The sequence below is a fragment of the Neofelis nebulosa genome, chromosome 14 (assembly GCF_028018385.1).
Source record: "Neofelis nebulosa isolate mNeoNeb1 chromosome 14, mNeoNeb1.pri, whole genome shotgun sequence".
NCBI classification, from domain to species: domain Eukaryota; kingdom Metazoa; phylum Chordata; class Mammalia; order Carnivora; family Felidae; genus Neofelis; species Neofelis nebulosa.
Window position 1 is genome coordinate 44,466,819 of NC_080795.1, and position 13,756 is coordinate 44,480,574.

Sequence of the window (13,756 nt, forward strand, 5' to 3'; positions counted from 1 at the left end):
CTTGGATGCCCTGTGCTCTGTGTTCATGGAACGTTCCTTCCCCTCTCCTCCCAGTTTCTGCACCCCTGTCCCCTTTTATCCATCCTTCCAAATTGATTTCATATTTCTCAGAGAGGCTTCCCCCTGCCTACATTATTTTCTATCACAGAAGGGGTTTATTTCTTGATGACACCACAACATTCTTTGGTTGTTTACTTGTTTATTACGCTGTGAGCCTCACGAGGGGGAGACCATGTGTTATTTGATCACTCTTGCACCCCAGGCTCTAGCTGAGCCCCTAACCCGTGCCTTGTATTTAGTATATTTTTGTTGAGTTGCTGCGTTAATCAAAGCATGTTGATAGTAAATTGTAAGATACTGTTTTATCCGAGGCATATGTTGCAATGGACTAAAGAGCCACTAGGTGGTGCCAAGACCTCATGAGAAAGCAGCCTGCTGGGCAAAAACAACTAAAATACAATTCAGTCGTGTATGTCATTGTGTAAAGGGGGGCGGGGGGTAATGAAGTTACAGATCAATCAATATTCTTTCTTTTGGGGCAGATCCATACTCTTAAAATCCTATTTTGAAAAGTCTCTGCGATTTTTAAAGAGGGTCCTAGATAAACAATTTGCATATCTCAAAAATGAATCCCTTCCACGTTATCCCTGGGAAGTACCTCCCCCCCCCCCCCCCCGCCCCATCACAAGCCGAATGCCTCCAATGACAGGGAGCTCATTCCTTCAAGGATGCTCCCTTGGCACCATAAGGTGGTTGAACTGCCCCTTCAGCCCCAGCTTAAGCCTATCTCCCCTCCTCCTGACTTATGTCCGCTGATATTGAGAGCCAGACCTTCTAGGAAGGGAGTTTTGCTTTCTCTTCTCCAGGCTAAACAAGCCTCATTTCTTTAGCTTTCCTTCTTGTTTCCAGCATCTCACGGAGGATCTTAAATTTATTTTTTGGACACAACATAATTTGTTCTATGCACAATCCTGCACAGCTGGGTGATCCTCAGGCAGGGCCGCTGGCTTCAGGGAGTCTCAAATGTTCTGGGTCACCGTGGGCCCTCTCTGAAGTCTCCGGCTTCCTCTTCCCTTGCTCTGCAGGATTCAGCCGCTACTACTTGAGGCATGCGTGAACTTGGTGTTTCTCAAAAGCAGAGCCTGGAACAGCTTACCTGCGGGGTGTTTATTTTAGGAAGTGACCTAAGGGGACAGAAATGTGGAGACTGGCAGAGTGCAGGAGGAAGGAGTGGAAGCTGATCCAAGCGTGCATCGTTTAGCCGGTTGCCCGTGGGCTTACGCGCCTCTGAATTGTCCGCGCGAGAGAAGGCAGTCTTCAGTTCCCAGCTTTCAGTCCTGCTGGTCAAGGGTTGTCCCGGGGAGCGTTCCTTTCCTTGCCCCTCCAGGTTTGTACAGGTGCTAGAATAGCTGAGTCTGCTCTGTGGGCATCCCATGGAAGGCCAGCAAGAAGCCCCTAGGACAGAAACAAGAGGTGCAGCTAAGACAAGGTGCTGTTGGGCCACACCTGTGCCCCGCAGGTTGCTGCAGCTAGAGCTGGACAAGAAGTGTGCCGAAGGAATGTGAGCCGGGACAAAAGATGTCTAGCCCAGAGCTCTCAGGAGGTGGGGTGACTATTTCCCGTTGTGACTTGTGAGGAGCCAAGAGGTGTGTGTGTGTGTGTGTGTGTGTGTGTGTGCGCGTGCGCGCGGCGCGTGCGCATGCATGGGGGGCGTGGGAGGAAATGTCAGGGGTGCCTGATGAGCACTCTGGAATAAGTACCAGCAGTTGGCATATAGATGTAAAGTTGATCTTGCCAAAGCGGGGCGGGGGAGGGACAGTTACGGTCGGGCTTCTGCGAGCCCTCAGACTGGATCTGGGCAAGGAGCTTGATTCTCCTGTTTGCGGGCACTACCCGGCATGGTTCTGAATATTTGCCACTGTGTGCCTGCAACAGTCATTAGGGCACAAGCCCTGACACTGTTGTCGGGAAATCTTCTGTGGGCTCCTCCAGGGCTGGCTTTCCCAGCATTCTTGCCCAGCGAGGCCTGCAACTTCCTTCTGCTCACCCCCTGCCCACTTCATCACCCCCACTCCCAGCCCTCACCCCCTCATGTTGATCGGTTTCCTCAGTAAAGTGGAGGAGGTTGGGGAACAGTCCTGCCTCTTACAGGGCGGTCCTGAGACCCGCAGCATTAGAAGGGCAGGATCTCAGGCTGCACCCCAGACCTGAAACAGGTCTGCACTTGAATAAGACTGCTAACAGGGATTCGTGGTCACAGAAAAGTTGCAGGAGCAGTGGACTGAGTCAGTGGCTTCCGGACCTGGTGATCATCAAAAGCATCTGGGGAGCTTGCTGAAAGAAATTTCTGAGCGTCTGCGGTATGGCCCCCAAGTCTGTCATTTTTATTAAGCACCCTGCATGATTCCAACACAGACCATTCATGGGATCGGGCTTGAGAATCACCAGGATGGGCATCTTTGGGTTTTTGCCAATCCTGAGATTCTGGTATTTTTGATGCTGACTTTTCACAAATGTGAATGTCACTCTTTCTGGGTGTTAGGCATTCGTAAGGCCTAAATGTTTGCTTGTTTGCTTGTTTTAATAGTGAGGCCTAGTTTCTGGTTGCTAAATATTCTGGTTGGGAGCTTGTGTTTCTTCCAGCATTTAAGTAATGTCCGGGTACTTTGCCAGGCCCCGCGAGCTCCCACGACCTCACACTTTGTGGATGCTCCGGTGGCGTCTGGGACGGCCCCTCAGCCATTAGGCTCTGGATGGATTTGTCTGAGATGCCAAGACCTGACTCCCTGTTGAGAGATGGAGCCTGAAGCGTCACAGAGAGAGGTCAGAGCGTCTGTTTGCATTTGGTCTCATCCGGCATCTTGGATGGCCCCGAGTCATTCCTGTCCCCCTACATCATGCCCACACAAGCCTGAGTGGTCTCGAGGAAGCACTCCAAGCCTTTGCCCGGGGAGCTGTGGCTCGGGCGTCTGTGGTGGTGCCCCCTCTCACAAGAGGAGAAGAGCCGAGTGGGCTTGGCACTAACTGGCCCTCAGAGCGCCCAGCACTGGGAGGTGAGAGGAGGGAGGTCGAAGCCCTCAGGGCACCCCACCAGGCTGAGAGGCTACAAGAGTCTCCAGACTGAAAGAAAGATTTCCTCAGAAGGTCTTCCTGGAACTTGGGCTCTCATGCAAAATAATACCTCATGTCATAAAATTCCATGATGCATCATTGTTTTCTGCCTGTCACTAGCCTATAGGGCTGTCCCTTTGGAAAAGTAGGAACTGCTTCTTACCAAGGGCAGAGCTTGGCTCCCCACACAGCTTGGCACTCTTACAAGTGACCATACCTGGGCTGGGTACTCCCTGTCGGGAAGGAAGTGGTGGCCAAAGAGAAGCAGGCCTTCAGTACGGGGACAATGACGGTTGGAATTTGGGGTTTTGTTTTTCCTGGGCAGGCATCATCACAGAGGGCTCTCCCCCTCCCCGGCCTTCCCAGAGGCCAGAGATGAGGCTAGCTGTGGGCTGGGTGTCCGCCGTGTTCCCAGTCTAAATCTGTAGATTCTTCCCTAAGTCAAAGGGGAAGGGACGGTGGGAGGTGGGGGGTGTGGTAACCAAGAGTCAGGCCAAGAGCAGGGATGGCTAAGGGAGCCCCCAAACCCCAGCATGACACCTCCCTCATCATAGTCATCCATGGTTCCTTAGCCTTTATCTCCCTGAGGTGTGAAAAAAATTGGTTCTACCAGTTTGGCCTGTGGAATGGAGTTTTAGTTCCCAGTTATTTCATACAGCCATTAGTAATGCTAAAGAGGGAACACTAAGAACCCACCATACACTAGGCTTCATGTGCAGTATTCCATTTAGTATTTGCAACCACACTTTTATCATTATCACCATTTTTGCAGACAAGGAAACTGAGGTTTAGAGAGGCTTGATAATTTGCTGGAAAGACACAGAGTCGGGGTTTGGGCATAGATCAGCTGACTTCAAGTGTGAGTTCACAACAGCATGCCATGCGGTCCTTCCACCCATCCCCCATCCATTTGGGCACAACGTGTCTCCTGTTCTGTGCCGGGCACCGGAGGGGTTAGATGCAAACATGAATCAGGCGTGGACTTGTCCTTAAGCACTTCAAGGTCAATGACGTGTTGCTGTGGTGCCATGTGAAGGGTGTTGGGGATTTTGGCTCTTGGTCTGGCATAGGAATCAAGCTTTCTCATCCTGATGTTTTCCTAGGAAAAGATGGTCCTGAGTCCCAGGAGATTTATTTCATTCGCTTTTCTTGCTGTTTAATTTTGCCCTGATATGCTGCTGTTATTTATGACTCCAGCACCACCCAAACCATTCATCTTGCCATCGTTAGGCAGTTATGAAAGGCCTGTGATTACATCTCCCAGTTGGCCTGCTCGTATTTAAAACATCAGCCAAAAGCAAAACATGAAAACACACATACACACACACACACACACACAGCCACCCCTTCACCTAGAAAGAAGTGGGTACACTATGCAGCATTCTTTTTCTGAATCCAGAGAGGTCGTCACCAAGCACTGGCCTCTCCTCCCGCTCTGCCCCGTGTTGGTCTCCAAAGCCTCTGCTCATTTAACTTTTTGAATGCTGCCCATAAATCAGCGGGCCTGGCTCCCCAGCCTGCATCACTCTGAGCCTGCTGCTCCCTCGGCGGCTCGTGTGGGCCTCCTTGGGCAGTTACTCAGTCCCGGCAAGGATTAATGTTAATCTCCCGTTCATGTGATTGAGTCAAGAGTTATTCTTTCCATCTGTCACCCCCTAGGCCAGAGTTCTATGTCCTTGCTTCCTCCTTCCCGGAGGTTTCTGAAGGCAAATGGTGGCACCCTGCCCATGGATGTCGCAGGGTGAACGTTGGGCAGCTTTCCTACAGGGCGCTTGGATGAGGCACAGACTTGAGTGATGCGGTGAGAGCTGAGGGGCCCTGAGCAGGCAGGTGCCTTCTTCGATGCCCCCCCACCCCCCAATGCTGCTGAGAAGGAAGATCCCCTAGTCACACAGCTGCCCCGTAGCAGAGCTGGGACCAAGAACCCAGGTCTCCTGACGGGGCCAGGTGCTTTCAAGACCAACTTTTGAATACGGATTTTTTTCCGGAAGAGTCTCAAATCCCTGAAGGAAGAGAGCACGTTGCCATGCTGGATTCAAGTTCTGCATCTCCTCTTTCTTCCTTGCAGCCATCCCAACTTTTCTTCAGTGGTTCTGCCCTGCGCGTTTCTCCTCTCGAGGTGCCACCTAGAATGCTTCCTTCAACTCCCGTCACTTCTTGGCTGAAAGGCAACGGGCAGGTCCTTAAGCAAACTCAGTGTTCTTGTCAATAAAAATGGAAATAAAATTGTTACCTACCTTGCTCTCTTTTTTTAGAGTTTATTTATTTATTTTGAGAGAGAGTGAGAGAGCATGTGAGTGGGAGAGAGAGAGGGAGAGAGAGAGAATCCCAAGCAGGCTTTGCCAGCACGGGACTCGAATTCACAAACCGTGAGATCATGACCTGAGCTGAAACCAAGAATCATGCGTAACTGATTGAGCCACCCAGGTGCCCCTCTACCTCGTTATCTTGAAGTGAGACTCAGAGGAGCCATAGAAGCCCAAGTGTCTTGTTGAGCACTTGCTGTATACCTCTCACAGAGCCTTGGCTTATTTGGCATGGATTATATCTTTAGATCCTCGTGGCGATTCTATGAGTTTTATCAACCTCAGAGGGAGACTGAGGTTCAGTGGGGTGAGGGAACTGCCAGGGTCACGCCACTCGTTGGGATCAAACCCACATCTGTCAGCGTCCTTACCCAACATGCTCTTTGGTGAGGGTTTGCCACACCCTGTCTTTGTCCCTGTGTCTCACATGCCATTTGGGTTCTCACAGCGACTCCTTCTTCAGTGTCTTGGAAAACAGGGCTTAAGCTATCAAGATCAAAATAACCGTGGTCAAAGCAGTGCCTGTCCAATTTCAGGGACTTCACAGGGGAAGAGAGTGGGCCTGAGGATGACCGGCCCAGGACCCGGGTTTTCCTAACTGTGGGCAGGAGAGGATGACGCAGCGACAGGGACCCGGGGCGCTTCTCCGTCCGTGCAGTTCCCAGGCATGGCCGCGGGGTGGCGCCGTGGACCGACACAGGCCCCCATAGGTCTCAGAGAGGAGCCTCCGTTCAGTGCCAGGACTGCTTGGGATGGAGGGACTTTGGGGGACCCAAAAAAGCACCAAGGGAGAGGCGTTCGGTTTTGTTGCTCAGTGCTGCAGCCCGAGAACTGGCCGAGCTCTATGTTCCTTTGGATTCAACGGGTGCTTGTGGAGTTCTATATGCAGACCGGGTCCCCGGCCTTGGGGACCCCAGGGACATGCATGACCAGGTCTATCTTTGTCCCCTCGGAGCACGCGGTCTCTTTGGGAAGGCAGAGGAGGACAATGTCGCTCCCTTCAGAATGAATACAAAGAAAGGACCGTTTGTCATGGCCTTAAAGAAGAATGAAAACTTGTATTTTCTTTTCCAAGACCAAAAAAACTTCATTCTCTCCCTCATCCACCCCTGGCTGCTCACTGAGGGTGGGTCATCCCCAGTCGAAAGTGGAGTCTGAGGATCTTAGGACTGAGATGAATGTTCTAGAGACCAGAAAAGGGTCCTTCTTACTAACACAGTTCACCATTTATACCCAACACCCTATCTCACCTGGGGCAGAGCCCTGCCTCACTGAACCCGGCAAGCTCTATTTCTTTCTCAAAACACTGCTCATTCTAACCCTTTTCGTGTCACTTTTCCTGACTCCTCCAGAATTAACTACTCTCTCCTCTGTTGTGTCCCCTCCTATAACTGGGCATCTAATCACATTGTGAAAAAGCTGTTTGCACATCTGTCCTGTGAGACTGAAATGTCCCCCGGGGGGCAGAGCTCCTGGACTTGGATCCCCGGCACCTCGTGCAGTCCCAGACAAGCAAGATGCTCATTAGGTACTCGTTCAATTTAATTGAGTTACTTGAGAGAGAAGGCACACAGGCTTCTTAACACTTATTATCTAATTCAATCCACACAACAGCACTGTTTCCTTGGTATTATCTGCACTATTTTATTTTTTTATGATTTAATTCTTAATTTTCATTTTTTAATGTTTATATTGAGAGAGAGAGAGAGAGAGCAAGCAGGGGAGGAGTAGAGAGAGAGAGGGAATCTGAAGCAGGTTCCAGGCTCTGAGCTGTCAGCACAGAGCCCAAGGCGGGGCTTGAACTCACAAACCGCGAGATTGTGACCTAAGCTGAAGTCCGATGCTCAACTGCCTGAGCCACCCAGGCGCCCCAATAATTATCTGCACTGTTTTATAGATGAGATGATGCTTGCTGCAGCAAGAGATGAACCTTGAAATCTCAACGGCTAAGCACACTCAGCAGTTATACCTTGCTTCACAGTCTGGTGTGAGTTTGACAGCCTTTTCCCCCTTGAAGCTACTTCATTTAGAATACACTCTCCAAGACCTGGTTTAGTCGGCTCCTGCTCCTATAACAAAGTACCACAGGCGGAGGGAGGAGGGGGGCTTAAACAATAGACGCGCTTTTTTTCACGGTTCTAGAGGATGGGAAGTCCAAGATCAAGGTGCCAACATATTCCGTCCCTGGTGAGGGCGCTCTTCCTGGCTTGCAGATAGTTGTCTTCTGGCTGTGTCCGCCCATGGAAGAGAGCGAGTGAGCAGGACAGTTCTGGTCTCTCATTCTCTTCTTATAAATACACGAATCCCATCTTGTCTCCTCACTTCCCCCTCCAAGACCTCACCTAACCCGTATCACCATCCAAAGGCCCCACCTGCAAATACCATCGCATTAGGGGTTAGGGCTTCAACATAGGAATTTGGAGGGGGGACACAAACGTTCAGTTCATAACGGCTGCCACCACACAAGCACATGGATTGTCCTGGCCCCCAAGTTAACCTCTGTTCACGATTCAGTGGCCAAAACTAGCCATGTTGTCCCAACATAAAAGCAGGGCTGGCTGAGAAACTTAACACGCATATTGGGTCAAACACTGCTGCAAAACCACACACACGTGTGCTTATATACACATACATCTACACAAATGCACACGCATCCACGTAAAGATACACATACGTGAGTGCACACACCTATGAGTCATGCTCCAACACAAGTACTAAAAATGAAACGCCACCATAGACGCAGAGAGCTTGCACCATACCACGTGTCCAAAAACTAGAGAGAAAGGACGTGTGTAAAACAAATCCGCAGGCTGGGAAATTAAAAGGGCTGTGTTTCTTAAAAAAGATTTTTTCCCCGCACCATTATTTAGCAAAGTATTATGCTTAGGGCTGAAAGCAAAATGCTGCTGCGGAGGAAAGCTCGAAGAGCAGCAGGCAAAAGCAAGGATGACGTGGAGAGATGCTAATGTTCTTTCTGTTTCTGAGGGTAGTAGTTCTGGAGACAAGCAGTTCTCGGGCGGTTTATAGAGAGCAGCAAGACATAATCTTTGCAAGATTTAGCTTGAGCACCAGAGACAGTTGTTTTATTTCTCAGAACGAGTTTGCATATATATAGAAGCGGGAGAAGCAGGTGGGGGAATACACCTACGGCCTCACCCTCACCGGGCTTTGTGCTGCGCCCTCCTGGGGGAGTTGGCTGACACGGAGGTTCAAAGGAACTTTAGGGAGGTTACTCGATGACATTTTGACATTGCCGAGATTGGAGGTGACACATCTTTGTGGGAATTAAAATATTTGGGCCAATTATAACAATAAACATGCCCTAAAAGGGAAAAGAGAAAAAAAAGCAGAGGTTTTAAGCCCTCGGTGTTGACTGATCTCTCCCACCCTCTTGGGGGAGGCCTGGAGCGAGTGGGACACAAAGACTTTCTTTCACGCGGGCATTTCTGGCCCGGCTCAGCAGATAATGAGATTCCCTGGGAGCTTTGGATTTCACTCTGACAGTTCGCTCCAGTTTGATCAGCATTCTTGGAGAGACGGCTGGGGTTTGGCACCTGTCTGGGCACTCAGAACACGGAGTCCTCTTGGTTTCTGCCTGCAGGGAGCTTGCAGTTTGGCAAGAAAGACAACACATGCATTTTAATAACTGTAAGACAAAGTGGAAGGTGGGAGACAGTGCTGAAGGGTGTGTGTGTGTGTGTGTGTGTGTGTATGCACATGTGCGTGTGTGTGCGTGGGGAGAGGGGGAAAGCGAAGCGATTCCGGGAGGCTTCAGACCAGGCTCAGGAGCAGGGGTACAACTCAACCCTCTGACGTGGGAAGAGCACAGACCCCTGCACACGGTAGCTCCCGCAAGCACCGCAGGGTGCAGCTGGCTCTCGAAGGCAAGTCCACGGGAAGGGCGGGAAGGAGCTGGAGCCACGCCACGCGGCTCTGCGTGCTGTGACATTTGACTTCCCGTGACCGTCAGAAGCCCCCACATCAGCACCAGTGCAGTATGGGAAGCCGCATCTTGCAGTTGGGCCGTGGCTAACGGGAGTGGGGAAGGATCAGAGGCCGAGACAACAGTGTGGAGAGGTGGGTGTGGCCTCGGGGACAGGTGCTTGTCCCTCTGGGGTCTGCCCTCCACACCCAGGCAACCGCGGCCAGGACAGCTTCCTGAACTAGAAGGAGACATCATGATTGTCATCAGTGGCCAGTACCTCCGTCACTGAGTAGTTACCTTGCACCAGGAAGCATACGAAGTGCCTTCCACAGGGAGCCTGGAGTCAGGCAGCCTGGATCCGTGGCCCAGCTCCCCACCTCTGCCAACTTCTTAGGCTCAGTTTCCTTGTCTGCAAAGTAGAGCAAGTAATGGGAAGTACTGGTTGAGCGCTTACCCTTTGTCCGGCGGTTGGTTTCTGAGCCTGTGCGGTTAGCAGCAAAAGTCTCCTGCCTTGGGCAGCCCTGCTGGGCAGTGATGAGGGCAGTGTGAGATAATGGGGGTGAAGCACTCAGCACTGGGCCTGGCACACAGGGACACTTCCTTGTAAGATGCTGTTATGGATGGAATACATGTTGCCCCACCCCCCAATTCCTATGTCAAAGCTCTTAACTCCCCCACTCCCCCAACCCCAGTGTGGACATGGGGCCTTTGGGAGGTGGTTAGGTTTAGATGAGGTCATGTGGGTGGGGCCCCCAACATGGGGTTAGTATCCTTCTAAGAAGAAACCTCAGAGAGCCTGCACTCTCTCCAAGCTTGCACAGAGAAGAGGTCATGTGAGCGCATGGTGAGATGGCAGCCACCTATGAGCCAAGAGGACAGGCCTCAGAATGACAACTCCCTTACTGACACCTTGATTTGGGACGTCTCGTCTCCAGAACCATACGAAATACATTTCTGTTGTTTAAGTCACCCCGTCTATGGCATTTTGTTATGGCAGTCAGAGCAGACTAAGACAGTCACCTCACTTAATCCTTAAATCCCCAGGTCAGTGCCATTAGACCCATTTTCTAGATGAAAAACTGAGGCAAAGAGCATTTCGGGGGCATGACCTGGGCAATACAGCTGCACAAGCTCCAGTTCTAACCCCGGCTCGGAACCACACCTCCCTGAGGCAGATGGGAGCGTGGCTGCCAGGGTTCAAGTCTCTTGAGTCCTGACTCTTTGTTGCCCATGACAAGTTCCCTTTCCTCAGCTCAACTCAGGAGTCTCATCTGTGAGAGGAGCACAGTTTGGAAAGGTTAATTATGACAGCGACATTGAGTACAAGCAAGTGCAGGTTCTCTGTCGGGATCTGAGCCCAGATCCATGAGTTACATGAGAAAGACGTGTGGGTGCTGACAGGGCTTTGCAGGGTGGTTGCTTTCGCTAATCCTTCTACTGCTATTAGCTGTTACATAATAACTGGTTCAGAAAATGGTATGGTGCCTTCTCACAAAAGTAAAAATAGAATTGGGGCGCCTGGGTGGCGCAGTCGGTTAAGCGTCCGACTTCAGCCAGGTCACGATCTCGCGGTCCGTGAGTTCGAGCCCCGCGTCGGGCTCTGGGCTGAAGGCTCGGAGCCTGGAGCCTGTTTCCGATTCTGTGTCTCCCTCTCTCTGACCCTCCCCCGTTCATGCTCTGTCTCTCTCTGTCCCAAAAAATAAATGAAAAACGTTGAAAAAAAAAAATTTAAAAAAAAAAAAAAAAAGTAAAAATAGAATTACCACATGAGGGGCGCCTGGGTGTCTCAGTCAGGCAAGCGTCTGAGTCTTGATTTCAGCTCAGGTCATGATCTCGAGGTTTGTGAGTTCGAGCCCCACATCGTGCTCTGTGCTGACAGCATGGAACTTGCTGGGGATTCTGTCTGTCTCTCACTCTCTCTCAGAATAAGTAAATAAACGTAAAAAAAAAAAAAAGAGAATTATCATATGATTCAGCAATGTTATACTTCTGATATAAATCTGAAAGAATTGAAAGCAGATACTTCACTAAGAAGGACTCGTATATTCATGTTCACAGCAGCCTTATTGACAACAGCCAAGACGGAGAAGCAATTCATGGATCAATCAACAGGTGAATGGATAAACAAAATGCGGTATATGCATACAATGAGATATTACTCAGCCTTAAAAAAGAAGGAAATTCTGACTCACTGCACCATGAATGAACCCCGAGGCCATTTTGCTAAGTGAAATAGTCAGCGCAAAAAGGCAAACACCGTGCAGTGACTGTGACAATTCTCACGATAAGAACTAGCGTAAACATCCAGCCAGAGAGGCTGGCACTGGGCCTTTGGAAGACTGTCTCCTGGGCAAGGGCGGTTTGCCCAGATGGGACTGGGTGAAGATGCCTACCGAGGTTTGCCTCCCCGGTTCTGGAGGTGACAGGACGGAAAGCCGCCAGCCTGTGGTCCCGCCTGGGCTTCATGTTGGTAAGCGGCAGTGGTGTCTCTTCCTGCTCCCGGCCATCTGCCAGCCCTGTGGTTCCAGGGTCCCCTCCCCGCGACGGCCAGAGAGCCGTGTCCTGCGTGAGTCGGCCAATGTGCTGTTTGGTGGCTGGAGGTTAGAAAACTTGGCTGTGACTTCCTTTGACAGTGCATGAGATGCTCAGCCTTTTCTGCTTATTTCTCCAACTGTACAGGGACTGGGAAAGCTCACTTTGATGCCTCCTCTATGAAGCCCTCCTGGTCTCCCCCACCCCAGACTCCATGCAGCTCTTCCTCTGTGCTCCTGTTGGACCTTGATACCCACATGGGAACAGAAGTCACCTGGAACTCTAAACTTGGATGGGAGGGCTGGGTCACTGCAGGGCCCCTAGCACACCATGGTGCAATCCCTGTTTGTTCTAGAGGCGAATGAATGAGCAGGGGAGCCCTGGGCATGCAGGAGAGAAGACCCTTGTTCAGCTTTTCCCTCTTTCCTTTGGATCTCACTTCCTTTCCCACGTTTCACCCCCCCCCGCATTCACTGTCATGTTCGTTTAGCCTCCCCTTAGACTTTCCCTCATGCCTGGGGAAATAAAACCCAGTTAGAAGTCAGTTTCAATAGGGTAAGAATTGGGTTGACGTGATTTAATTACTGCCTTTCCCAGAGGCCCTTGTGGGCAATGACTGGATGTCACAGAAGACAGGGTGGTGGGGCACCTGGTGACTCGGTTATGCGTCCGACTCTCGTTTTCAGCTCAGGTTATGATCTCACAGTTTGTCAGTTCAAGCCCTGCGTCTGTCAGCACAGAGCCTGCGTGAGATTATCTCTCCCTCTCCCTCTCTGCTCCTCCCTACTTCTCTCAAAAAAAAAAAAAAAAAAAAAAAGACAGGTCGTAACTGGCTTCCAAGGGAGCTCCCAGGGCACTCACCTCTGGGTATCCCTCTCATTGAATTGGGACTGGCCTGCATGATGAATAGACTATGGTAGAAGTGATGGGGGGTGACTTCCAAGATCAGGTCAAAAAGGCACCGCAGCCTTGGTCCTCGGATCACTTGCTCTGGAGGGATCCAGCCGCCATGACATGGGGAGACTCAAGCCGTCAGTCCTGGGGAGAGCCGCATGTGGGCAGGAGCACAGGCCCCACGTCCACAGCCAGCAGCAATTTGCCAGTCACATGTAAGCTATTTTATTTTTTTTTTTAATTTTTTTTTTAACATTTATTTTTATTTTTGGGACAGAGAGAGACAGAGCATGAACGGGGGAGGGTCAGAGAGAGAGGGAGACACAGAATCTGAAACGGGCTCCAGGCTCTGAGCAGTCAGCACAGAGCCCGACGCGGGGCTCGAACTCACATACCGCGAGATCGTGACCTGAGCCGAAGTCGGACGCTTAACCGACTGAGCCACCCAGGCGCCCCACATGTAAGCTATTTTAGAAGTGCATCCTCCAGCCCCGCCACGTCTTCAAATGATGGCTGCCTTCCCTGGTATCCACCTGCAACTTCATGACAGTCCCCTGAGCCAGAAATGCCCACCCAAGCTGTTCTTGAATTCCCGACCCACAGAAATGATTAGAGATAATCAATGGGTATTGGTGGTTATGTCTCTTAAGTTTTGGAAGGACTTATGCAGCATTAGCTAATTAATACACATAGGACTCAAAGGGTAGAATTTCAGACATGAAGACCCTTCCTGTAATTGAACTGCCCACTTCCGCAGTGCAGTCTGGAAGTGTTTTATTTTGTATTTTTAAAAATCTTTTTAGTGTTTATTTATTTTTGACAGAGAGAGAGAGACAGAGCATGAGCATGGGAGGGGCAGAGAGAGAGAGGGAGACACAGAATCTGAAACAGGCTCCAGGCTCTGAGCTGTCAGCACAGAGCCTGACGCGGGGCTCGAACCCACAGACCGTGATATCATGACCTGAGCTGAAGTCGGACGCTCAACCGA